This window comes from Vidua macroura, chromosome 10 (assembly GCF_024509145.1).
Source record: "Vidua macroura isolate BioBank_ID:100142 chromosome 10, ASM2450914v1, whole genome shotgun sequence".
NCBI classification, from domain to species: domain Eukaryota; kingdom Metazoa; phylum Chordata; class Aves; order Passeriformes; family Viduidae; genus Vidua; species Vidua macroura.
The window spans coordinates 4,717,665-4,743,095 of record NC_071580.1 but is presented as its reverse complement, the minus strand read 5'-3'; the positions used below and the strand labels follow the sequence as shown (position 1 = coordinate 4,743,095).

Below are 25,431 nucleotides of genomic sequence, written 5' to 3'. Positions count from 1 at the left end.
GAGACAGCTTCAAAGGAGGGAAAATTAGTTATTGGGACAGGTAGCTAAAATGAGCACTGAAGGAGAACATGTAATTTAAATGAAAACCAGGTAGTTGAGCTGGTTCTTTTAACTGGCACACCACCTGCTAAGAAGTACTACACAACTCGGAGCACACACACACACACACAGCAGAGCACTGAGGAGCCCACGGGACTGCACCTGTAGCACTTCTGCACTTGCATTCCCTTAACCCTTCTCCTTCATCGTGGGAGGTGGTGCTCAGGGAGAGCAACCACTGATTTCAAACAGCACAAGGACTAAAGGCAAAGCCCAAGACACTTTTTGTCCATTTAACCAGGATGGTTCCTCTCTGCCAGCCCAGCCCAGCAGGAACATCCCTGCCTGCAGGGGAGCACACTGGGGCAGCAGCCACAGGAGGTTCCCCAGGACCCACTGTGCCCCACACAGGTACAGCAGGAGCCTCACTGGACCCTCACTGCCTGTACCAGGATGGCCCTCACCCAGCAGCAAGGAGAGACAGATATTCAAGGGTGACTTCCAGAGCAGCCCAGGGAGTTTGACTCACTGAGCCAAAACAAGAATAAAGGGAGTGAGAGGCAGGACTGACCTTTCAGTAGCAGCACCAACTCAGGGCTGTGTCATCAGGGCACAAACCCACATTCTGATGTACATCAGCAGTATTTTATCTACTGATATGCACATGGAGTTGGATCAGCAGCTCATTTTTTAATATCATTAAGTTTAACTCCTTGAAATATTCTGCAAAGTTCTGTACAGCAAACACTTGTGAAACCATTTCCTTCCCCCACTGATGACAAGCACTTAGAGAATTATTTGATTTACACCACAAAGGGAATTCAAACATAGCTCAAGAGCAAACAAAACTTCCTGCACCATACACACTCAACCTATATAAGATCTGTGAAAAAAAACCTCAGTGTTCTATTGTCCTTGTGACTTTTGTGCACTCAATACCCAACAGCTGCAAGTTTCATCTTCACAGAGCCAGTCAGAATCATCCCACAAGAACTTCTGAGTCGCCACAGCAATCAAATGCTTTTAGAGGGAGATTAATTGGAGTCAGTACATGCAGTTTAGGTTTAGAACAACAAATGCTAATTTCCCAAAACTGATGAGAACTGAGGGGGAAAACAGACTTGAAAAGCTTTATCTACAACTGTAAGCTCTTTTTTGTTTTTCAAGAAAAGACAACTCCAAAAATTTTGATTCTCTTGTTTGAGAAAGAGGGAAACTTCAAGTAAAATCCTATCCTGATACCATGGTAAGAAGACAAAACTGTAATGCAGCATAAAACGGGGTAAAAGAGGGAAGCTAAGAATAGACAGTGAAAGTAGTACAGAAAATTGGTAAGTGAAACCAAGGCTAAAGTCAAGACAAGTCAGACAAAGAAAAATAACCGTAACTTGCAAGAAAACGGAAAATGAGCTGCATTCTAAAACAAACTAAGGAGGACTGAACTCCAATAGTGGCATAACCCCACTGCAAAACAGAAGTGAAAATAGGGCTAATGATGCAGGGGAAAAGAATTTAATGAATTCTTCTGTTTGGTATTTGGAAGAGCTACAAAATGCACTTGTTGACTTACCCCAGTGGGCAAGTCAGCCCCAAAATCTTTCAATTAAGTTTTGATTCAAAGAAATGCCTGACTTACTGCCAACGACAGGACACATTGATGCAGAGGGATGGAGCAGAGAGAGACTGTGTTAACCCTGCACCAGCAGCTGAGAGGGAAGCAGGTTGGGAGTGCAATTGCATCCCATTAGTAAGACACAGCTTTCAGATAAAACAATCAAAACTCAGTGAAGGATTCCAGTGATAAGGAATGCAAAGATAGGACCATAACCAGCATTGTCATCCTATATAAAACAGGCCCTGCCAAACAAATCCAAGTGTGCTCTCGGCCGAGATTACACCTTTGCTTGGAGAGCTAGCTGTGTTAGCACATGTGTGTTCTTTAGCCAGCCTCTGGCTTGGTACCACACAACACTGATAAAAGAGTTCACTCTGCACAATCAACATGAAATACCTTCAATATCTTCAATCTTCAGTATTAAGAGCTGGCCAGCCAAGTGACCACAGATGAATCTGTGAGCTGATAACACCGTGCTCCCCACTGCCCAACACATGGCACAGCAGCCCTCTCAAAGGGCTGGCATTTTTATATGGTCCCAGGCCAACATGGACAGGATATTAAAGAACAGTAAGAACCAGTGAGCAGAGCAGGAGCCAGGCAAATCAGAGTTGGGCACAACATTAGAAATGAAAATCCAGAGATTAGCTACTGAAGTAGAAGGAATCAGCCAGGGAAAGTGAGCAGTATTTCCTCCTCTTATGGAAATATGACTTCATGCGCTCACCAGAAGTATAAATTACAAGTCAGCCAGGAAAACTTTATCCTTTCTAAAAAAGAACTATAACCTTACTAAACACCAGGTGTATGCTGTACTGCCTACTGACAATTGTATCAGTTTGCAAAGACCTAGTTGGCATTTGTAAGGAAACTGTTCTTGCCCCCCTACCCCCAGCAAGTCAGCCTTGTACAAAGGCTTCCTACAGATACAATAAAATATGCTCAGCAGAGGGCAAGTAGTTATTGCCCTCTTGCCAAGGCAGCCTCCTCTGGGAGAGGCTTTCAGAGGTAGGAACTGCACACAGGCACTTGTCAAGAGCTGCCTTGGGGAGGGAAACCCCCACACATGTGCAGACCACTAATAAGATTTCTAGTCCAGCCTCAACTGAAACAAGTCCCAAACAAAGTATCTCCAGTATTTTCACCTCTGTGTCTTGTTTTCTCAGCTGCAAAATGAGGATAATGAAACACATCACCTCTGTTAGTGCCCTGGTCTCTTCCAAGGGAAGAAGAACCAGCATACTGGTTATTCACTGGTGTTTATTTAATGATTTCCTACTAAAATTGACAGCCTGCCCTGGCCAGTAACACTAATTATCACTTCATGGGATCTGTTTGACTGTCCACATAAAAAACTACAGCTTTACACTGCAAGATTTTTCATACTGACCTTCCTAAATCAGGAAATGCTTAGCAGTTTGTGGGTGAGACTGAAACTAAACCATACTACCCAGCCAGCATTAAATAAAGCCCCACTGATCACTTCTGCTGTGCTCCTGGCTCTGCCAACCTGCTCAGGGATGCTCCCTCTGCCCCATTCCCAGCCAGGTTCTTCCAGTCAGCTCCTGGCCTCCCACCAGCACTTTCACCCCTGGAAGCTGAGTTAGTTCTTGTTGCCCATGTTAACTTTTCCCTTGCCACAGTGGGCTGAAATCCCACCAGAACAATAAAAATCAACTCCAACATACTTTGCACCAACTCAGCCACGACTGAGCAAGTGGCCACGATGCAAGATGCTGTTCCCAGTTGTTTTATTAAACTTCCCAGTCAGAGCAGTTTAAAATTAAAAAAAAAAAAAACCAAATAAACGAAACCAACAAAAGCCACTTTTAAGTGCACTGGCTTATTGTGATTTTTAATTAGCACCAGGATTTCAGATAGTGCACACCCATGGCCCCAGAAGGGGGTGAGGAGAGTACGTGTGCGCGCTTGTGAAACCATTGTTCCTCCGTCAAATACAGCTCATCCTCCAGCCCATCCGAGTTCCCAGCTGCCCAGTCACACAACTTCTAAAAGTTCAACAGCTGGGTGTTTTATAACCCTGGAGAACTCCCAAGCCAATCCTTACTTCGCTGGCAAGGAGCCCTGGCCAAAGGCTGGGGACCCCACGGGGAACGTTCAGGGCTTCACCTTCCTCCTCATGCTGCTGACAAAGGCAAAGTCCACACTCATGCACCCAGCACAGTGTTTTGTAAGCAGCAAATGACAGAGGCATGGGCAGTGGCTGGGATCCAGGATCTGCAACCATCTGCAAGTTTGCTTGGCTTTTGTTTCTCTTTCCAGCACTGATAGATGGAAACAAGTTCCCAGTTCTTCTGCTTTAGCATAAAGACAATTAAAACAACTTATACCCCTCAAAGCAGCTTGGGGAAAAAGCACATCACAAGCTTAAATGAGAGTGTTGATAATAAATTTAAGAAAAACCAGACTCTTTAAAACAAAAAACATTCCATCCCAAACCAAAATCTCAGTTGTATTACAGAAGACATCTCTGTGAATAAGTTCCTGTGACTCATGTTGAAGAGGAAAAGGCTCAGATGAAGGTCTGCAGGACTCACTTCATCCTCCTCTTAGTGGAGGAGGATCTTAATCTTAAGTGTTTCTCCTAAGAAACATTAACTTCTGTCTGACACAAAAGCATTTCTGCTGGGAAAGGGGAACAGCACAGGTCAGTATTCAAGTAATTTCAGTGCAGCTACCAAGCAACCAGCTGGATAATACCTTCTCTACATGCTGACTTTTTCCTTTTCCAGAGTCCTGGTGCAAGCAGAACTAGCAATTTGCTGGTTTTATAGCCACTTCTGAAGTTGCAGATGACCAAATTTAAGTTTTCCTTTCCTTATCACTGAAAGTATTTCTGCTTTGGCATTGCACCTTTGTTCACTAATTTCACTTTTTTAAAAAAACTTTTACCATGTATTTCAGTATAGCTTCCATCTTCTGTCAGCAAACAAATTCAGGCATTTTGATTTTAAATATTTAAATTTATATTTGTATAAGCCTGACCTTGTTACTTTTTTTTCCCCTAAGAAGAAGTGTAAACAAAAGTTTATCTCACATTCTGATTTTGCTTTGAAGCCTGTGATTATCTGAAGAATTAACATACTTTTTCCTAGAGATTATCCTCGGTAAAGTTTTGGATACAAACCTCTCCACTTTGATAAGTGATCCACCACTTTTGGAAAGCACCTTTGTTGTTTGACCTGATGTTCAAAGCTCTTTGAAAGCCGCCCATCTCCTTTCCTGGAACTATGTTACATCAGGACCTTCTAGCAATAAAAGCAGCAGGACATGAAAGTGAAATTCCACCAGGATTGCAGCCATACTGAAGCTGCACCACCAGTATTGTACAGCTCTGCACATGCACAACTTCAGGTGCAAGCAGACTTGGAAAAAAGTTGCCAGTTGAAGTTGAATGCCAGTTCATGAAAAAATTTAATGCCAGTTCATGAAAAAATAAGGATTAGATTTATAAATTTTGCAGCTGCAATGAATGCCCACAGTACTTTCATCAGACTACATTCCAGGTTCTCTGTTCTGCCACCTCCTTGAAATCCATCTGCCACTTGTACACTCCTTATTCATATATGTGATTATCACAGCCACATATTCTCTAACAGCCTTGCATTAAGCCCTGCACAGTAAAAGTACTTAGGTCTTTCTGCATGCCCTAAGTTGGCTCCTGTTTAGATAGCTGGGCTGGGTTTGGACTAAGCTGCTCGATCAAATTCTAAAGAAGTTTTTATTTATTGACATCTTGCGTCCACACATGCATCTGCCAGCACTGGCTTTTGGCTTAAACAGTCCTGTATGCATTCAATGTTTACCTCTCTGATGGATTTAGAGATAGTGAAGTTCATTGGAACTTCTTTCCTGTTAAATATTTCTCCATCTCATCTTACGAGAAAGGCTTTCCACACTTCCAGTCATGCTTGTAACCCTCGCCTGTAACTCTACCACTTCAAATTTACCCATCTTTCACTAACATAGGTGATCAGAAAGCACACACTTTCCAAAACAAATCCCAGAAGGACTTGCAAAATAGTGTTAATCTCCCTTCCCATCTCTATTAAAAGCAAAATAAGATTCCCCCCTTGGGTGGATACCTTTCTTCATGGCTGTATAACCACTATCAGACCACGTTCACACTCTGGTTGAGCAGTTGCACAATAAAGTCTCCACATCTGCTCAAAGAAACTTCATTGCTAATATCGATCACAAAGGTCAGGAAGAGCTGCTGTTGGCAGAAAAACAAAGAAAACCTTTGTCTAATATACTAGAATAGCTAAAAAAGGTATTTATCTGTTTCTTCCAACTGTGTGTGATGAGAGAAGAGTTGTTGCTTCCCCTTCCCATCTGCCAAATCCTTTCATAAATGCACAAGTCAAATATTGCAAAACTTTTTCTGAGAAAAGTAGGGATATGCAAAAATACTAAATCAGTGATACTTTCTACAGTATGCAGCCAACATAAAATACTCACTGAAGAACCAGTCAATTCTTCAAAATTTTTAAGGAAAAGTTAAGTTTTCTTCATCTGAATCACCTACACTTTGCATACAGCCCCCTCAAATTGCCTTGCACTTGCCAGGCAACAGGAGCAGGAGGAGGAACAGTCCAGGGAGCACAGGCAGGACCTCACTGCACCCCTGCCCCAGCAGAGAGAAACCTCCTGCCCAGCCAGCCCTCCTGGGAAAACCCTTCAGGGAACCAGCAGACCACAGTTACACCTCACTTGCTCCACAGAGCCAGGATACTTAAAAAAAAAATAAAGAACCAAAAAAAAAAAAAAAAAAAAACAAAAAAAAAAAAACCACAAAAAACCCTACACATCCATAATTAATGGAAAATAACTCTTCCAAGGACAGAAGAGGGAAGCTGACAGATCCAATCTGCCATCCCCATACACTTTCTAACTCGAACACAAACCCTCTGCTTGCCATGTGAGGTTAGTCCAGGCAGCAGGCCAAGGCTTTGCTTTTCCCTCCCCAAGTGAAAGGACAGATCTCCCGCTGCCACGTGGCTCAGCAGAGCCAGGGAGCAGCACCTCGTCCCCAGCCAGCACTGCCCACAGCTCTGCAGCTGCAGCACCACCACGTCACTGCTGCTAACCAGGCTGGGTCAGATCTGCTCAAAGGTGCTGTTATCACTGCCCAAGTGGACTCAGTCATGTAGGAGTGGATTATTGTATTTCCTTGTGTTTCACTGTGAGACAACGTCACGGAACCTTAAATTATAGCAGGGCCAATAATAATAATACACTTGGTCTACTTGCAGACTGATCCAGTCAATGCTATTTTCCATGTCTTCACATATCCGTATTTTCTCCATCCCAATTCTCACATTTCACTCACCTTCCTCCCCTTGCACTAACCCAACAACTGAAGATACACTGAAATCAATACACTGTAGTCTAGAAAAATCTAACAAAGGAAAAAGGGAATAGAGAAATAAGGATTTAGTAAGACAGACCAGAAAGGACTCAGATGTGCTAGCAAGGGCAGGACTGGAATAGTCTAGAAGGTCTGAGAAACTGAAAAAACTTTTCACAGCAACATTTTAGAGCATAATATCATCCTGTTTGACTGCATGATCGCAAAATGCCAAAAGGAAGTAAAACCGTTGATGTCTAACTTCAGAGTTTTAGATCCACAAATATTGCCTTTACAGTAACATAGCAGCTCTCACACATCCACTGAAGCACCCTATTCAGACAGGCATAAAAATTCAAGTGTAGCCACCTCATTCGTTACACAGATTGTGGTTACAGAAATATCTGAATGACTTGACTCTTTCGTTTTATCCAGAAGTGGCTGCTGTGGAAGAGATCAGAGATCCTTTTCCTTGCACTCGGCAGAATTGCCTAATTTCCACCACATCACCATTTCCTGCCCACCGAACAAGGCAGCTGGAACAGCTGGACAAGCACGTCCAGCCCTGTTAACCGAGAGGGAAAAGGGTAAAGATAAAACACCACACACACGAGAGCTTGCAGGGAGAAGACTCTTAAATCAGCTAACAAGACAATTCCTGTCTGTTCTTCATAGCCTCGCAGTCGTGGGCGTACAGTGCCCTGACTGCCGCTCGCAGTGCTCACCCACCCGAGGAACAGCCCTCGGGTCAACAAAAAGTTTGCACTGTACGTCTGACAAAGTCACAGAGGATGTTTATGTTTTGTGCAGTCACTAAAAGCACCGCTGAACTTAACAAGCAATAATAAAGATCTGTTAGAGCAGCATATGGAGTTGCAAAAATAAACATGTGTGGAGCAGAATGAAACAAGTTAATTTCACCACCAGCTGACACACAAGGAACAAGGATTAAGGCTCAGATCATAGACTCATTAAATGGTTTGGGTTGAAAGGTACCATAAAGACCATGTAGTTTCGACCCCCTGCCAGAGGCAGGGATGCCTTCCACTATCCCAGGGTGAAAGCCCTGTTCAACCTGGCCTTGGACACTTGCAGGGATGGGGCAGCCACAGCTCCTCTGGGCAACCTGTGCCAGTCTCACCACCCTCATAGTGAAAAATTTCTTCCTAATACCTAAGTTAAATCTATCCTTTCAGTCACTTTTCTCCCCTTTTACGTCAAACTCTGCAGAACTTTTGCTTTGTGGAAAAATCTCAGAATTCCTCTTCAGCCACGAGCTTTCTTGTGCATCGGTTATGGTCAGCTAAGAATAACGTAACCTGCAAGAGTGTGACCCTAGACCTTCATGAAGCAAAACTGGTGCCTATGATCTAGTACTAAAATTCTCCATGAACCTTATTTAACTTCCTGGCATGGTGGCAACAGCTGAGTGCTGCCCAGCAGTCCACAACAGTCATCCAAGAAGACATTATCTGGGTCTCTGATGAAATCCATAGAATATTTCTTACTCCTGATCATGACATTATTACCTCACCAACATCTAAGTTAACCACAATGGGAAATACAAAGTCATTCTGGTTTGGTCCTTTAAGGTTTCTGTTTGTTGACTTCTGTTTTTGTTTTGAGGTCCTGCCGAACTCAAATGTAATTTAGTTTTATAACAAATAAACCAAAAGGACAACATACAAATAGGTAGTTACATAAGGAGACACTGTGGGTATGAACCACCTACCTGCTTGAGTGCAAGCAAAACACAGAAGTACCAGAAAACCAGGCTTCACTTCTGTTTATTCTGGGTGTTTTGTCAGTATTAGAGACCAGGAAAGTATCTACAGCAGCCTAAATAACAAACTTCTGATTAGAGAACAGTGAGAAATTGACTGTCAAACAAACCGACTTATGAACATACTAACTTATGCCCTGAAATGCCATAAAATTAACCCTTTATCCTCAGAACAGCCAACATACTTTTCCTACAAGTACAAAGGAGGTTGAACTCCTCAGAGCAGAGCTGACAGCCTGCAGGGTCACAGTGCACAAAGAGAGCAGGGGTCAGTCTTTTGGCTATCGAGTCATTTTCAACTGATCCAGAATCTCAAGTGTTTCACTCCACAGTTTCTACAGGGGATTATTTGTGACACTGACATTTCCTCTGCTCCTCCAAGCCATGTAAGGTCACTCATTTAAGAGGAGACAACATATGTACATGTTCAGACATCAACACAGACATAGTGAAGCACCACTTAACTATGATTTATACTGAATTTAGATGGGGTTTTTTGCCATCCTTTTCCCTTTTCCTTAACACCACCAACTTTCTGCAGCTCGTCCTGCTTCTGGGTTACTCTCCAAGCCTAAGTTCTCCACAGACCATGTGCAGTTTAACTCCTTCCACTGCTGCCACCTCTTACACACGACAGCCAAAACATGAGGCCACCTCACTACACCGCCAATGTCTCATTTCCTTCCTTATAATAATACCCTTGCCAGCCAAGCCAGGAAACTTCTGACCCGTTCCTCAGAACCAGCTTTTGAAGATGGATTTTCCCTCCTTGTATGGCTGGCTGGGACCCGTACCATCAACAGTGCCTCAACCTATGAGCCAAGGAGCAGCACGCGCGGTCCTGTCAGATCCGGCCACTCCAACCCCCTGGAGCACACAAGGGCCACACACCACAGCCTTCCTGGGTCATCTGTACCCACCATGGGGCCAAGACACAGCCACCTGGGCCGCAGTGCTGGGCACACCCCAGTGCACACGTGGAGGGACACATTCCTCACGGCCACACGCCTGCACTTTTAGTCATGCAAAGGCCACACGTCACAACCAGCGCATGAGCTCGAAGGGAAGAAGACAGAAGGGAATGCAGCGTTCCACAAACACAGATCTGCTGCCCCTCCCTCACCCACATCTGAAGCATTCAAGAAAAGCCAGCTAAGAGCAAACATTGTGCCAAATTAAGTATTGTGTCTCTAGCTGCCCAGCTCCCCAGACACAGGGATTGTCAGATGGGCTGCTCAGGAGGAACACTGCTCCTGTGGCCAAATGCTGCACCCCAAGCCTCCAGCCTGGAGCACAAGAGCAGAAGAAACCTCACTGCATGGCTAAGATCACCTTTAAGAGCTTTGCAACCAACAGAACATAAATCATACTGAGAGATAATTAGAAGGAAAAACCCTACTGTAGTATCAGGAATCACAGGTGGCTAATGAATAAGTTTGTTAAAGAAAGGATGGGCAAGTGGGACACTGAGAAAAGCAGACTTTGGGGGAAAAAAAAAAAAAAAACACACAAAAAAAACCCCCAAAAAGCCTCACTAAAGCAGAAGCCAATTCCATGAAAATACAGAGTAAGAAACAGTTGTTTTCTTTGAACTGCCACAGCTTCTAACACTTTCCAGCATTCAAAAATAAAGACTTGTTGCTCTCTCCTCCCCAAGGCAGGCTTTGAAAACAAATTTCCTAGTTAACCTGCCAAAGCAGAAGACGTGATAGCAGCTGAACATCGCTCTGCCCTGCTCAGGGGATGACTCAGTGGAAATCAGCCCTCAAGAAATGTGTTGCCATCCTTCAGACAATGCAACCAAATAGGAACAAATTCTTCACCTTAAAAGTCGTGCCTTCCAAGGTAGCCACAGTTCAATACAGGACTGCATAACAAAACAGGACTGTATAATAGGGGATCACTAACATGTTTTGGGGAAAATCTACAGCTTATTTTTAACCCCTGTTTTCAATTTTTAATACGGTTAATAAAAATATATCTCCATAAAATCATTTCCTCAGAGATTTAGAGTAGCACAAAAGAACAGGACATTAGTGTGTTGTAAGCAAAGTGAAGTAAGAACTGGTGAAAACAAGACCAACATTCTAACTGATCAAGCCAAACACACCCTTCAAAATCAAACACCAGTTACCATCTGCTACAAGAACACACAAGCATGTATGCAACCAGGTCCCAAACTTGCTCCCAGTACAAATATATCTAGAAGAATCAGATTGGAATTGTTATATTCCAATTTGCCTTACCTTGTAACAAAAGGAGGAACTTTTTCCACTTCAACATAAGCCATTTTTCCTGATACTTTAACATCATATGAAAGACAAAATACTGAGTCCTCCAGTAAAGCAACACCCTTCATGGAGTCAGTCAAGCCAAAGCTATTCCTTTGCTTTTCAAACTCACCATTTCTATCAGTACTTATAGACAAAAAAAAAAAAAAAAAAAAAAAAAAAAAAAAAAAAAAACCACCACACACATTATTTGGGCATTATAGACCCCAAAATATTCCACAAGCTCTGCAGTTCTCACTGGGTCTCTTCTGCTCTGTTAATTCATTCTAATGAAGTGATGCTTCTGGTTGCCATACATTTGCTAGTAACAAGACACTGAAGGCAATTTTTTCCCTTTTCTGAGTTGACATCACATGAGTCCACAAAAAACACAGGTTGACCAGAAGGAAACCTAGCCAGTGCTCTCATTATCCACAAATGCTTTCATCCTTTTTCTCTGCTGCATTATTCCACATCAATAAATAAATGAGGAGCAGAGCAATATGTAGCACTGAGTAACATACCTGGATCAGTTCAAGTGTCTGCAAGCATAAGGTCACTTATGTCACTTGAATTGTCATTGAATAGAGACATACTTCTACAACAAAGGCAAGGTAGAAAGTGGAATGAATACTTTCAGCTAACTAACCATACACTAAAGGAAAATGGTAAGGTCATCCTGAAACAAATCAGGACAACTCTCTACTCCCACGCTGTTTCTGCTATCAAGGTCCAAAATAATCACTGCATCTTACTTCACTACAGTTCTGGGTTTGACTAAAGAATTGTGCAGAAATATTCGGGGCAAAAGATAACACTGGGATACAGGTTATAAACATTGGCATTTTATTAGTGGAGCAACCATGTAAACAGGGAGCAACCATATAAAATTGACACAGCTGCACAGAGGCCAAGAGAACCTACAAACTAAGAGCAGATTGGTTTTGCTAGTTCAGATTAAAAGCATGGGGAAATCTGTCCACAACATCCCAAGCATCTCTGAGGGTGGCAAGGGTCATCTAAAATTGAAGTTTATTGAAGTTTTTATTAACCTCTTGAAAGGAATTTCTTTCTCTCTTTTCAAAGCATGCCATAGGAAACATTCCTGGAAGCATGAAGTAGATGTTTAAATATATGTATACACACATTCTATTATTGGAGTCCTTTGCAAGGACCTAATAATAGAGAAGTCCATAATTATGTATAAGGCAATGATAAGAGACCAGGATGTAAAGCATGTTTTAAGGTATTTGCATTACTGCCACAGAATTGCAATACACTAACTCAACACAGAAAAATCAGACAGGCTTATCACCGTCATCTCCAGAGAATTCAAGTGTTTGCTCTCAGTTATTCTATATCTAAAAAATAACAAGATAAACAAAAACACAACAGCAGAAATTCCTCTCCTGAATCCATCTTGCCATTGCACTGAGTATCTTACAGAATGAGGAGCAGATGCCAGAACAAGCAAATGCCACATATCAGTATTAGCTGCAGTTTTGTCCTCTCAAAAAAAGAAACTATAAAATATGTATTTCATTACTTAGGAATTATTTATTGCTTCATATTACAAAACTAACACTATACATAGCTGCAATTTACTAAGCAGAGTATCCACATGGCAATTTTCAGTATATCACCATTATAAACTGTCACCATTAGAAAAACAAATAGAGAATGTTTCTTACACTGTTGGCTTTTTGTCTGCTATCTGCTAACAAACACCACAATTTACTTGTAAACAAAGGATTCCTCAGATGAAACGCAGAAGGCATGTCACTGGAGAAGCCCTACATTTTAACCTCTATGCTCAAGGAAACTCATCCTTTTCCCAATTAAAGGCACCACAAAGCTTTGCTCCAAGCTGCACTACCTGGGACCTCCAGGGAATATTCCTGCTCAAGAACAGACTTTAACACAGACGTTTTTCTTGTGTAGTTGCTCAACAGCACCGTCATTTTTCATCCAGAGCAAAGCACAGATTTAACATCCACAGCAGCATTTCTGAAAGGCAACTCATCTCTCCAACACTGTTGCAAATTCCACAATAAATCACATTTAATTAGTTTGTGCCTTTTTTTTTTTTTCCCCTGGCTGTCTGGAATCCAACAGCGAGCAGGCTTCCAACTTTAATTTTGCAAAGAGGTGCTTAGAATAAACTGATAAAAACGCCAACCACCTCGTCCCCACTGGAAGCTGTTTGGAGTTATCTGCTCGCCGACACACCAGCATTCCTGCCTGTAGATGGCTTTTTACCACTGTGCATCCAGCGGCTCCTATTTCCACTGCCCTGTTTGAAGAACTTCCCTCTTCCCACATACCTTCCATCTCCAGGGACAGATCACACAGGGACACTAAACCTTGGCCGTAAACAACACGAGTTTTGATACTGCTGTTTCCAAAGGATCCTCCACCACTCAGCAGTGCAGAGACAATCACTGAGGCACAAATCCTCTGGGCAACGCTTGAGAAACTTTGCCTCTCCACTATTTTGCACAGCTGAGATTTACACAGGGCTCTGCTGGCTTCTTCTGCTATTTATTTTATTTGCTATACACCAATGGCTACTGCAAACAAATGGAATTTCGATAACTTGTGGCATGTTGCTCAGAACAATTCCAGCGACACTATTTCCAGACTTTAAACCCAACAGCCACATCCTTGGTGGAGTGACAGGATGCTCTCCCAGTGTGTCCTGAACTGCCACCCCAAGTGCTCCAAAGAGGTCATTCCATCATTCCCCATGTCTTATCCTTGGAGGGAAGTGCCAGACTACAGTGAAGAAAAAAGCACTGTGGAGAGTAATTTGTTTGATCCAGGTGTGTTCAGGCTCTGGGCCTTGCATTTAATTACATGTACTTAGCAGGCATTTATCCTCATGCTACAAACATTTATTCATACTGTAAATGTTGGTTCTGACAACCTACTTTTTTGAGGGAAAAAGCCAATTATACTTATTAGAAAGTTCATGAATACAACCACACAAATGCAGAATTTTGCTGCATGGTCTGTATGTATTTTCTTGTACAGATTTATGAACTGCAGAAGTTTGACTGTCCTTAACTGCTTCTCTTTCCCAGAAAACATAAAGGAAACTGTAAAGTGAGGAGAAAAAAACCCAAATTTTCTGCTAAGAAAGAGGTATGATGGAGAAAACTTGTTTCAGTTCCTTAAATACTACATGTAGAAAAAGAAGTGCCAGAATAAATACGTTTCAGATTGGAAGTTACAAACTTTTCTGAGACTAAAGATAAAATACTTGCAGTATGGAATTACAGCTCTGAGCTTCTTGGCTATAGAAGAATATCAGCTTATTTTGGCTGCTAACTACCTTCATTTCTTATCCTTTGGCCAACTATAGGCTAGCAGTATGCAAAAACCTTCTCATTGCTGTCCCAGCAGTGACCTCAAACCTAAACCAGATGAGTCCCAAAATCACAAAATTTAAAAAAAGAAAAAAAGAGTAAAATATATCACCTTCCACACAGACTCATCTCTGAGCTACATTATAAGCATAAAGTAGCTAAAAGATACTGAACTGGGAAGAACAATACACGATACTTCTGGGGCAGCAGACGTTTCTGCCACAGCAGGGTCCCAACACAACCACAAATCACAACTGCTTTGAAATTAACGAGAGGGAACCACAGAAGTGCTGAAGATTAAGAGAAAAGCACTAACAGACCGCTTCTGTGCGGGACCCGAAATGACCCCGGGAATTCGGCCAAGAATCATTTTCTTACTGGTAGCACCGGCAGCGTATTCTCCAACTGCTGAGAACGACACACGGGCCGTAGGTGAACAGGGCAAGAGGAGCAAGATGCTTCCACTCAGGAGGCAGCCCTTGGCCGTTCCTGAGGTTTATGGAAGCGATGCCTTTATCTGGATTTCCAGCCAAGCACACATTGTGTCATCCGTGTCCAGACCAGCCGCTCCCCATCAGAACAAAGCGCAGACCCAGACCAGTACAGGCACTGCCAGGCCTGGCACTCCCAAACTCTTTTAAGCAAGCTCTGCTGCTGCTGCAAAAAAAAAAAAGGTTAAGAAATAGTGTTCTACACTTAAAAATCTGTGGAAGTTTGAAATGCCATTACCTAGCACATTGTTAAACTCGAGTCAGACTGGTTTGGCACCTTTCAGGAACGTACCGGCTGAGCCCTGTGCTCTGCAGGGTAAGCGGTTAAGGGATACAGCAGCTGTGGTTAGGGCACAGGTAACTGGGATATGTGAATCCTGTTCTCACAGAGCCAGCACGGAATTCGAATAGCAAACAAAAAAAAAAAAACCAAAAAACAAAAATAAAAAAACGCCAACAAGGAACGCCAATCTCTCCATTATCTCATTCCCCCCACCCCTCCCCGCGATGGGGTAACTACCCCTTTAAGGCCAGCACTTTTATATACTCAAAGGACACAAAGAAATGCAAATGAAATACAAAATTACTAATATGGAGCGAGGCAGGCTTGCCCCGCGCCTTCTATTCTACAAATATAGATGGGATAAATGGTTCGTTACATTTAACTCCAAGCCGCACTACCTCCGCCAAAACCTTATTTAAATAGAACATTTCTGAGAAGGGGGGGGATGCAGCTGTGGTCTTAACCTAAGAGAGGTTAAGCTTTTAAAAAGGGTTGTTCTTTTTTACTCCGTCTGCTGGTCGCATGCCATTTTAAAAAGGTGTCTGGCAAGCAAAAATAAAAAGTTTCCAGGTCTTTCCTTCCCCAAGCCGCCTCTGCCAGGAGCCCGGCGGGGAGGACGGGGCCAAGAGAAGACGGTCGCGCCTTTCTCCAGCTTTTTCTCCAACATGCCCTCTGGATCCCGACGTTCTGGAGGCGGAGGAGCCCCCGGTTCCTCCACCTGCCCGCACCCCCGGCCGGGCAGGGGGCTGCGGAGCGGGGCGCGGCTCGGGGGGTGCCGCGGGCAGGCGCCCCGCACACACCCGCGGTGCCCGCGGCCCCCGCCGGCACCGACCGCTCCCGCACTTCTCCTCCGGGAGCCGCAGCGGGCGGGGAGGGCGGTGGCGATGACAGCGGCCGGGCCGGCCGCCCCCGGGGACAGCCGGGCGGTGCTGGAGCGCCCGTCCCGCCGCCAGCCCCGAGCGCGGCCGCTCCCGCCCGCCCGCCGGGCGCTCCCCGCGGCGGAGGGAGCCGGCGGGGCGGGCAGAGAAACTTTCCACCGAGTGCGGCCGCGTCCCGCCGCCGAACAAAAGAGCCGGGACCCGGAGAGGCGCCGCGGGGCGGGGGAAGCGGCTGCCCGGCGCTCGGAGCGCAGCGGAGCCGCGGCGCTCCCCGCCCGGCACCCGGCTGCCCGCAGCGCCGCCGCGTCCTTACCTGCGGGAGGGCGGTGCGGGGCGGCGAGTCCCGGTTAGCTGGAGCGAGTGCCGGGAGGGCTCGGCGGGGATTCCGCCATGTCAGTGATGTCGGCACCACATGGGGCCCCGGCCGGCCCACGCTACCGCGCACTCTGGAGTAGCGGCTCCCGCCGAAAAGGCGGCCGAGGCGGGCGTGGGACGCCGGCCAGCCCCGCTGCCGCCCCGCCCCGCGCCGCCGGGGCGGGCGCTCCGCGAGGGGCGGGCACGGGGCGGGCACGGCGCCCGGCCTCGACCCGCTCCGGTTCCCGTTCCCGTTCCCGTTCCGCCTCGTCCGCCCGCCGCGACCCGCTCGTCCTTACTTAGAATCGTGGAATAATAGAACTAGAGAGTCGTCAAGGTTGAAGATGATCCAGTCCAGCCGCCCAGCCAGCAGCACCGCTGAAACCCCTAAACCGCATCGCCCAGCGCCAGGTCCAGACGCCTCTTTAACACCTCCAGGGGCAGTGACTCCACCACCATCCGTGCTATCCGTGCCATCAATGCCAGACCACCCTAAAAGTAGAACATTTGTTTCTAATGTCTAATCTGAATCTCCCCTATCTCAGCTTAAGGCTGTTTTCCTCTCACTGCAGGTGCGGGAGAAAAGAGCATCCCCCAGCTGGGCTACAATCTCCTTTCAGGGACTTGTAGAGAGGGATGAGGTCTCACCTGATCCTCCTGTTCTCCAGATCAAACAAGCCCTCCCACAGCTGTTCTTCATAAGATATGTTTTGTGGACCCTTCACTTACTACCAAATACCACCCCTGGAGCACACATCACCCACCAAGCCTCCCCTGTCCACCCAGCCCTAGCAGGGGTGTGTGGTTGTGATGGATGTTGGAAGGTCTTCTCCAAAATGCCATTTCTGACAGGGTAGCCCTTTGCCCAAGCAGTTCCAGGCTGAGGTCAGTGCATGTCCCCATCTGTGTCCTTCCTTTGGTGCCTGCAAAGCCAAGGCCTGTGCTCCCACCAGTGTGGTCATTCCTACATTCCCATCGGCTGGGAGCAAGGAGGAAAAGCTCTAGGCAATGTTTTCAGGGCTAAAGAAATGTTCTGACTTATTAAATTGTGCAGCCGTAAAGAAGAGAAGTTTATCCCCTGGTTCTGGAAGAGAGCCCCAAGGAGGGGCCATGGTGGTCATTCACCTCTCAGCACTGCATCCAATCTATAGCTTTAATCTGGTCACAGGAAAAGCTTAAAATAGGACTTGGCCTTACCCCCACCACAGATCACAGCCATGCTATGAAGGTTCTTTTGATTTAGCCGTGGTCCTTGGGGAAAGCAACCTTCCTCTGCAGGAACTCATTGCCCACACGTCCTATGCTCTGCCTTCTCTCCATCACTGTATTCTTCAGTGTTACTTTTCCCAACAACTTTTATCAATGATTGATCCACTTTATCCACCAGAGCAAGGCTGGAAAACCCTCTGGAGTCTGAGGCAGCCCAGGTGTATTTTCTTCAGCTTCCATTAAAATATCAACACAAACATTTTTCCCATAGGACTCCTTGATGTTCTGCTTCTTGCTGAAACACATACTAAAGAAAAATCACTTTGGCATCAAGGCTGAGTAAAAGCATCATGGCCAAATAGGCTGGGTTTGGGGTTTTTTTGTACATTACTAAAACCCAGAAAAATGAAAATAAAGTTATCTGAAATAGATAATTCCTACGAAAATAACAAATAGGCAATTTTCCCATGGGAAAGATTTTTCAATGTGGAATGGTCAGCCAGCACTAAGTATTGTTTGTCGTTAATTGCAAAAACTTTTGTAATGCATAAAATCTAAAAGTAGAAAAATGTTTTGTTTTATTATTGACCCAAAACATGCAAACTTTTTGATGGTCCTGGATAGAGTTACAGACCAGATGAGATTAATTATTCACTGGGGTTGTAAAGACTTTACTTGGTCTCATAGACAGTTTTCTGGAAAAAAAAAAAAAAAGAGAGAGAGAAGGGACAGTGAAGGCATTGGTTTAGAAGGGAAAAAAATCACTGACACAAGTTGGAAAATGATGAAAAAAAGATAAAATTTAAATTGAAGAGTAAAGAAACTCAAACCTGGAGAAAGCAAAATGAAGGGAAATAAAGAAGAGGAAAGAAATGGAACCATAAGGTTGATTTGTAGCTTTTCTATCTACCTAAAAGTCCAGCCCTCATCCAGAAACTCAGAACAGGGGCACCAGGAACCAGGACATCTCCAGTCTCACCTGAAACTGCAGAAGAGCAGACTCACAAAAACTAGAGCAAGGTCAACCTGGACCTGGAGCAAATGTTGCCTTGGAGCTCCTTCTGTTCACCCCCACAGTCCTGATGAACTGGAAGAGCAGATGGTTAACAGCAACAATAAACTGGTTCAATGGAGCCTGGGCATGGCTCAGGAGAGTGCAGGGGAGAGTGAAGCAAAGATTGCTTTCCATCAGAGACTTCCTACATAAATAACAGATAAAACTATTTCTTTAACAGCTTACTCCCTGAGCCAGCTCATCTCGGAAGAGCATTAATCAGACCAAGAGGAAATGTCTCTTGCCACTGAAAAAGGAAAAGGATTAGGTTAAGTGATGACACAACAGGGACAGACAAGTCACACTGGAGAAAATGACTGACCTAAACTATCATCCAAATAAACACAGACCAAAGTTATGAACTGATTTTTCTGTTTTGATGAGTCTGGGTTTTTTTTTTTTTTTCAATAACATGCATATTTATCTTTTATCACAGTGAGATCTTTCTGTTTATTCAGGAAGCGAGTGGCGTCAGAAACGCGATAGCGCGTCTTTTCCATCTCTCTTCCCTCATGTGCTGTTGCAGAGGAGCAGGATGAAGGGGCTGAGCTCTATCCTTCTTTGGTCTTTCTGTTGGGTCCCTGTCCCCATGACAATCACTCTGAAGCCACAGATGCAGCAGGACCAGACAGAACCCCGAACTCCTTTCAGGCTGGAATTGTGTAGCCATCACACAGTAAACAATTTTGGCACTGTTGACTGATCCAAACCAGTTCTAAATCCTGTATTCTGCCATCATCTCCATCAGCCATTCCATCCTATTCGATGGCAAAACCCAGAAAAGGGGCCCATGACTCTGTACAATTGGGCTGTGGCCTTGGAGGTCAGACATCATTGCCAAGGCTGTGAAGACAGTCTTTGTTCTCTCAGGATACTTCCCTTCACATTTCTGATGGGATTTGAGTTAAACTGTTACTATTCCCACAAGCAGCATCTTCTGTATTCTGGAGGGCAGGCAGGCAGAGATCTTGGCATTGGTGCTGTTTGACAGCATACAGAGTGTGCTTTGATTGATTTATTTGCTGAATGCTGTGTTGGTATTTACCTGGGATATACCACCCTCAGTCACTTTTAACCCTGCAGAGCACCAGCACAGAGGGTGGATGGTTCCACTCAAACCCTGGCTGGACTGTGGCCACAGGAGTTTTCTCTCCATGTGCATTATCACACCTCTGAGTAGCTGTGGGGTGAGGACTCAGGACTCAGTGTCCTAACAGTTTACATTCATCCATAGCAACAGCTCCAGGTTCTCACTTTTTTTTTTTTTTTGCCAGCAGCAACTTGGATGAAGAAAGACAAAAGTACTCAGCAAAATTGTCTTTGGTGACCCCTCAGGCTGAGAACATGGCCCTGAAGCATCCCTTACTTGGACCTCACCCTGCCACTTGAGAGGTGGGACCGGCAGGATGCTCAGAGCACCCGTGGAAGATCTCCTCACAAAAACACCCAGAACAAAATGATGTTTCACCTCTCCTCCCTCCCCCTCCTTGTGGTGACATAATTCACTTCCCTCACAGAAGAACAAAAGGCCATATAATCTGTTATTTTCTTGTTTTAAAATGCTTTTCTGTCAGTATGGCTCACAAATGGATAAAGTTAATGTAACTTAACTGAGTACTCAAAATCACACAGTACAATCTGGTCATGGTAGTTTTTTCTCACTCTTTTATGTGATGAAAAAGAAAAGAAAGCTAAAGGCAAATTAGATTGTACAGATTAAACCACAATAATTTCCTTCAATCTTTACTATGCTTTATTTTCAGTGTAGTGCCTGTGGAGACTGGCACATGCAAGAAAATCTGGGTAAGTGTATGTAGTTTATAATGGTCACTTTTACTGCAGGGAATCCAAAATTCTGCAGGACAGTCTTTCTAAATAAGTAGGGCATGTAAACATTAGCATGAACCAGGATTTCTGTCTGTACCTCTCTATTTAGTGGAAATGAATGCCAGTTATTCACACAGCATATATTCACAGGTTTGCATTCATGAACTGACTGAGTTTGTACTCATGTATTAATTAGCAGATTTTTCCCTTTTTAGGATAACACAGGTCGGGATTTCTTATGCTCAATAACATGTGAAGAAATTAGGCCCCAAAAATCTTTTTGTTGGGAAAAGATCAAAGGAGTGACCTCTGTATGATTCTGAAATAAAATTTCTCTGCGTCTTCTGTTAGTGCAGTGCATGGTAACTTTGCACTGCATATCAGTGTGATAAAACCAACTTATTGGACATAGTTTTATTACATTTAAGGGACAAGTCTTTAATTTGGCCTTTGAATCTCACAGACATTTTACCAAGCAATAAATACAGATACTACTAAGCAACAAATATGTCCAGTCAAACTCTACTAGAAGTCACAAGAGACCAGTGAACTTCACCAGCAGCTAGAAGAGGCTCTCTAAAGACCTTTGCCATTGCTGTAAAGACACGATATTTGACACCCCAGAAGTTATTGTTAGTCAGGGATATTATTCTGTAAGCTGCTTCTTAATCTTTACAAAGGCATCATGGAAAGAAAAGGTTCCTGCTGCCCTCTCGTCCATGAGAAGCACCATTGTCTTCACAATTTGTCTGTTTGCAAGCTGAGGCCTTACACAGGGCATTTTTTACATTTTTTCGTCTACGTTGGTTTTATAAGTTTAAATAAGTTCCTGTCTGCTAAGAGCTTCCAAAGAGGGTTGGCACTTCACCAATTCAAGAAGCTTGCCGTGAAGATTATACACCAGTGGTGCTTATTCAAAACAATAACTTCTGACCACTGCACCAGAAGAAAATACTCTCATTTATTGTCTCGTAATCATGCATCTCTGCAGTGTTAGTTCCAGTTTTGCCAAGGAGAAGGATGGTCCTTTTGATATTTTATGAATATTTCAGCTAAATCTCCTTTACACTGTGCAGCTCTTTGGCTCGTTAGGTTTGCTTGGGGTTTGTTTTGTTGAAAGCTCTTGTTTCAGTTCAGGCTCTAAAGAAAACAAAGCAGTATTGCTCGCATTGTTAAAGCCAAAAGTAGGGCCATGGAAAAAAAAAATGTTGTTCTTGGAAGAGTTTGGAGATTGGCATTCATGAAACAGCTGGAGATGAAACATACAGCACTAATCCTGTCCAGTTGCTCCTGGTCATGTTGCACATTCAGGAAATTCATAATTAGGTGGTTATACCCCCAGTGTTTCCCCTGCAGCACTCTTTACAACCAGCAGTTTATCTTCTTGTCATGGAACAAAAAAAAAACCAACAACAAAACCCACAACTACAAAGAAAGAAGAGGGGGAGAAAATACAAGCAGGAATGACTTGAAATATGCTTAATAGCTTCTTCTCCCTGTAAAAAACGAATAAATCAGATGTTGTCATTTCTGCACATACCAGCAAACTTCTGCTGATCCATTGCCCTTTTCTATCACTGTAGTTTTCCTCTGTGCTGTATCTCCTTCCTCTTCACAGCATTTATTTTTCCAGTTAATTTTTTCTTTTCCCTTGCCAGTCGTGCACCCGCTTTCCTGTAAAGGGCAGCCACACCTGACAATTTAGAAATAAATGCTTTAATAAGTAAACATTTATTTTTCTCGCCGAGTGGAAGCACCAGACATGGGGGCTTTTTTCCTAACTCTCACCAAGGTTTCTAGTGAATTCCTAAGTAGTTTCTGCTCTTTATTTTGATTTCTCTGGTGGTATCATGAAAGCATTTTGCCACACACTGGGAATCTTCATACTGCATGCTACAAATGGTGTTTTGCCAAAAATTCATCTTCATTTTAAATTAGTCAAGGTACAACTTGAAGGATTTTTCTTTTCATAGCTTAAGAGGTTTTTGCAAGGCCATACCAAAACACTTATATTGTACAGACAATAATGTATCTTTTAAATCCAACAGCCTTATTTACTGTTAACTACACACATATGCAGTATGGAGATTTTTGTGTACAGGGCAATCCATGAGAAATGTTGCCGGCTTTGGAATTAAACTGTTACCAGTGACTCAGCAGGTTTTGCTCTGCAATGGCAAAGCATTCAATATGAGCTTTTTAAACGATCACAATTACCGATTTTTCCCCAAAGTAACTCAAAAGAAGACTGCTCAGATAACACTTCCAGTTAAAGTTCAGGAGTGTCCGTGCCTGTGATTAGGAAGCTACGCCGGTGGCTCAGAAGTCTGGCTCTTCAGAGATAAAAAACCCCACAGCAATTTCATAATGCCCACAGTGAATGCACAAATAACTTTGAAACAACAAGAGTCATAAGCCCCTCTGGTGCTGGCAGTTCCAGCCCCTGGATCATGGGATAACCACAATCCCAGTGAGAGGAGAGGGAAGAGCCAGCTCAGCCTTGCTCCCAACACTTCTGATCCAGGGGAGCCTTGGCCACGTTGCGTGCACTTGTGGTTTCCTCCTCCTTTCAGAATTCTGCTAAGTGTGTTTTTAGTCATAAAAGCAGCAAAAATAAACCTAACAATGCCTTTTTTCCTGTCTAGCCGTCAGGGAGCATCTCCAAGTGCCTGGCTGACAGTGTGGAAGCAGAAGGCTCAGTGCTTTTGAATGGAGATGCCCAGTCATGCCCAGGTACGAGTCCTCTTCCAAAACATAATGGAAGTGAGACAGATTCTTCAAAAGCTCTATATATCTTCAATAAACCAAGAATCTTTATACCAGGTGTAAGGCCCCTGTGAAAAAAATATCACCAACTTCAAGTGTATTATCTGAAAAAAGAAACCCACTGAACGATTTAAGAGTTTCACATCAGATTCCTTTCCATCAATGACTTTTCCAAGAGCTTCCCCAAAGCTGCATGGAAATACATCAAGTGTTACTTTGCAAAGCAGTCACGTTTTGGAAATTATTTACCAAGCTGCTAACTTTTCCAGACTTCAAAGGTGATGCCCGAGATTGTTTATCATCATGAAATAGATACATTACTGAGTCTGGAATAGAAACGTTTTGGTATGGCCTTGGAAAAACCTCTTCAGCTAACCCTGCCTCAGGCTAGAATGATTTAAAAAATAATACATATTTTACAATTCTATTACTTTTTTATCTACAATAAATAGCCAGGCTTACCCTCTCCATCATGTCCTGTCACATACACTATCACAATTAAATTCTATACACTTTAAACAATTTTCTTTTTAAATAGCAAAATTGAGATCTAGCAACGTGCCCTAAAAATCAACAAAAACTGGAATTATTTTTTTATTAAGGGAGGAGCAACTGCAACAAGGAAGGCAATGAAGTCTGTGTGCTGTGTCAGCTCCTGCCTTCCTGTGTGCACCCCAGCAGATCACAGCTGTGATGGACAGTGATGTGAAGTGTCTGCATCAGTCCCGAGTCATTCCATGGCTGACAAGTAAAAATGGACTTAAATCTCACTTGAAAGCTGACCACAGAGCTGATACAGGGATGGAGGAATGATTGTAGCCTGTCAAAACAGGGAAGAAAAAAAAAAGGAAGAGGAAAAAAAAAGACCCCAAGCAGTGGATTCTTCATAGGCTTCTGCTGCTGTTTTTCTTAATTCTTGAAGATTCATGTGATTTAAACAAATCAAGAAGGGATGGGAAAGCAAATGGAATAATTGCCATTACCCATACAATGATTATATGAGTCTTAATTGATAGGCATTTGTAAATATGCTGTGTGATTTCTGAAAGAAAGTTGTTACGAAAGAAAGTTGCCATAAAAATTCCAGTTATAAATCTTATGCCATATACAATAAAGATAAATGTAATAGACATTTTAGCAGGATTGACAAAGTTCTCATACACATATTTCTGATGATTCTTATTCCTCTCCTCCCACACTACTTCAGCTTTAAAAATGGAGTCACAAAATAAGGAGCAAGGTCACACTCTTCACCAACTCCTCATCACAGAGCACACAGTTCTGCTTCCCCGTGTTACACTCTGTAAGATTTGCAGAGCTGATTCCCAGTGCCCACAGCCAGTTTCCATCTGGAGCAGGGCACAGAAATCCCCCTCTTATCCCTGACCCCCAGCCCAGAGCGTCCCCCCCAAGCCAAGCTCTGGTCCTTGGTGCAGCCAGGCAGCACTACAACACCTGGGTTTCAGACTCTTGGAATGCCTTCAGCAATCCATTTCCATTTTGCACTGGGTTCATTTTTACTACCAACGCTGTTCTACTGTCCCAGATTCACAAATATCCTCAGGGTCCCACAGTCTGTCCATGATTTTTGTAACTTCCCTGGTCTCTCTCAGCTCTGCTTGCTGGGATGAAGATGGGAAAGGGCACAGATGCCCAAGGAGCTGTGGTCTCCCTGACTAGACCACAACTCTTCTCAGTCCCAGTTGTAAGGCCATGGTTACATGAGCAAAAAAACTGCATCTGTGTAGTTCCAAATTTGTTCTCAGCACATTTCTCCTGGAGCAGGCCCATCTGTTGAACTTGTCAGAGTGCATGGTGCATGGTGCAGTTCGTGTCACCTCTGTGCTCACCCCGCATCTGCTCTGGGGTTCAACATATAGCTGGGATGGAAGTGAGGCACTGATCTGGCATAAACTCTTCAGAGTTAATCCATCAGAATTTTTAAAATAAACGGGAACTGGCAGAGAGTTTAGACCACGTAAATCTCATATGGCAGCGCTTTTTAATCCTGTCCTGTCCAAAAAAATAAATGTATCCTGTTGTCACACCACTCCCTTCGTCCTTTGGTATTTTGGTTCTTCTGTAACTATAAAATAGGGATCCCAGCATATCTATAATGGGAT

The 25,431-nt window shown here is 43.8% G+C and overlaps 1 protein-coding gene across 3 annotated transcripts in view; it reads right to left on the bottom strand.

Annotated features, from left to right (window-relative positions):
* The window catches only part of FNDC3B (fibronectin type III domain containing 3B), a 185,861-nt gene extending 169,374 nt beyond the window's left edge, over positions 1-16,487 (bottom strand). Inside the window, exon 1 of one of the 3 annotated variants that reach the window (XM_053986414.1) lies at positions 16,412-16,487. The gene's annotated coding sequence lies outside the window, so the exon portion shown is untranslated. Of the gene's footprint in view, positions 1-14,824; positions 14,911-15,175; positions 15,304-16,411 lie in introns of those variants that run through there. The other 2 variants (XM_053986416.1, XM_053986415.1) reach the window with 2 other exon arrangements.
* Between the last annotated feature and the right edge of the window lie 8,944 nt (positions 16,488-25,431).